Source organism: Galeopterus variegatus, unplaced genomic scaffold (assembly GCF_000696425.1).
Source record: "Galeopterus variegatus unplaced genomic scaffold, G_variegatus-3.0.2 Scaffold3024, whole genome shotgun sequence".
Taxonomy (NCBI): Eukaryota; Metazoa; Chordata; class Mammalia; order Dermoptera; family Cynocephalidae; genus Galeopterus; species Galeopterus variegatus.
The window spans coordinates 117,133-119,778 of NW_007729135.1; positions in this window are offsets into that span (position 1 = coordinate 117,133).

Genomic DNA, 2,646 nt, shown 5'->3' on the forward strand with positions numbered 1-2,646 from the left:
GCCATTTGTATATCTTCCTTAGAGAAATGCCTACTTAATACCGTACTATTTTAGATTGCTACACTGCTTTTTCCATGGAGGCATCCTTAAAGACAACTGAGAGATAACAACCAGGCATAGAATTCTAATTACTTGAATCCATTAATTCTTCTAAACTGAATTACCTAACAATGTGTTTCAATGCTGTTCAAGTTATAGATTACACATTAAGAAGCATATTCTATTTTTGTTCTTACTATTGAAAGGACAATAGGCCATCTCAGGTAGTATTCAGTAGGAGAATTAGATGATCAAGTATTGTGCTACAGCAAAGGTAAGCATTTTTCCCTGAAATGCAAACCCCCAAGTATTGAAGAAAAGTATTGTAGTCAAATGTTTTGTCTCTAAAACTTTCTTTGCCTAGTTTATGATTTCCTTAACTCTTTTTTACATAGCATTTTCTACCTTTATGTTTAGGTTAATAAGATACTGTTTTGAAAGGTAGAACAGTTAGTGTATTAGTTCATTTCTGTTGCTTATAACNTAAGATACTGTTTTGAAAGGTAGAACAGTTAGTGTATTAGTTCATTTCTGTTGCTTATAACCCAATACCTGAAACTGGGTAAAGTTTATTGCTTACAGTTTCAGAGGCTGACAAGTCCAAAGTCCAGGGAACATATTTAGTGAAGGCCTTGGTAGTGGCAACAGTGACCCAGGGGTCTCACATGGCAAAAAGTGGCGGAGCAGAGAGAGAGAGAGACTCTCATGTGCTCTCCTCTTAAAGCCCACAGAATCATCCCCATGACCACAATTAAACCATCAACTTAATCACTTCTTCAAGACGCTGACTTTCAAGTACCATAACAGGATTTCCCACCCTCAGCAGTTACAGTGGTGATTAAACTTCAGTGACTTAGGGGTGCCATTCAATTTACTGCATTCCGCTCGTGGATTCAACCCAAGACATTCCACCCCTGTCCACCCAAAACTCATGTCCTTTTCACATACAAATACATTCATTTCTTCCCCAAAGTCTTAACTTGTTTCAATTCAAAAGTCCAAAGTTCAAAGTCCCATCTATGAATTTGAAACAAATTATCTACTTCCAAGATGCAATGGTGGGACAAACATAGGGTACATGTTCCCATTCAAAAAGGGAGAAATTGGCCAAAAGAAAGGAGTAACAAGCCCTGAGCAAGTCTGAAACTCAGCAGGGCAGGCATTAAATTTAAAAGCTGGCAAATCATGTACCTTGACTCCATATTTGACATTCTATGCATGCTAGTATGGGGGTTGGGACCCAAGTCCTTAGGCAGCTCAAATCTTATAGCTTTCCTGGTCTCTGGCAATGCTTGCAGGCTGGTGTTACACACTGGTTGCTCCACAAGTCGGGGGTCTCCATGGCAGTCCTGCTCCCATGGCTCTACTAGGCATGGCGCTGAGGTTTTTCTGCTGCAACTCAGACCCCAGGTGTCTACTCAGCATTGCTCTAGTGCAGTGAATCCACCCCTACAGATCGCTTCCTAGGCACCCAGACTTTTCCATACATCCTTTGAAATCAGGGTGGAGGCTCCCAAGCCTTCACAGCTCTGGCATTCTGTGAACCTACAGAACTAACACCACAGGGATGCCACCAAGGATCTGGCTTGTATTTTCCAAAGCTGCAGGTCCAGACATACCTGGGGCCAATTTAGCCATGGCTGGAGCAGCTGATGCAGCCAGGGTGCTGGTGTGGGCAGCAGCATCCTGAGGTGGCCCTGGGCAGTGAGACTACAGAGGGCACCTGAGGACTGTTCCTCAAGACTATTATCTCTCCCTAGGCCTCTGGGCCTGTAATGAGAAGGGTTGGTCTGAGAGGCTTTTGCAATTCCTCGAGGGCCTTTTTTCCCTACTCTTAATAATCCCTTTCTTTTGTACTAATCTCCTTAACNGCTGATGCAGCCAGGGTGCTGGTGTGGGCAGCAGCATCCTGAGGTGGCCCTGGGCAGTGAGTCTACAGAGGGCACCTGAGGCCTGTTCCTCAAGACTATTATCTCTCCCTAGGCCTCTGGGCCTGTAATGAGAAGGGTTGGTCTGAGAGGCTTTTGCAATGCCTCGAGGGCCTTTTTTCCCTACTCTTAATAATCCCTTTCTTTTGTACTAATCTCCTTAACCAATGTGAAACGGTTGCCTTTTTCTCCTGAAAATGCTCTCTGCTTCTCCACCACATGACTGGGCTGCAGATTTTCTAAATCTTTATGCTCTGCTTCCCTTTCAAATTCTGGCTTTATGTCATGCCTTTGCCACCACAACTCAGTATAGGCTGTTACAAGTAGCCATGCAGTTTCCTGAATGTTTTGCTGCCTAGAAATTTCTTCTGTCAAATACCCTGAGTCAGCACCTTTAAGTTCCATATTCGATAATACTTTGGGGCATGAAGAGAATGCAGCCAAATTCCTTGCCAGCTTATAGCAAGCATGATCTTTGCCCCAGTTTCCAATAAGTCCCTTTTCATTTCTATCTGAAACCTCCTTAGAATGTTCTTTATAGTCCATATTTCAATAAGCATTCTGGTCACCACCACTTAACCAGTCTCTAAAACATTCCAAATCTCCCAAAATTTCTTCTTCTTTTTTTTTTTTCCTTTTTGTCTTTTTTACTGACCGGCAATGGGATCGCAACCCTCGG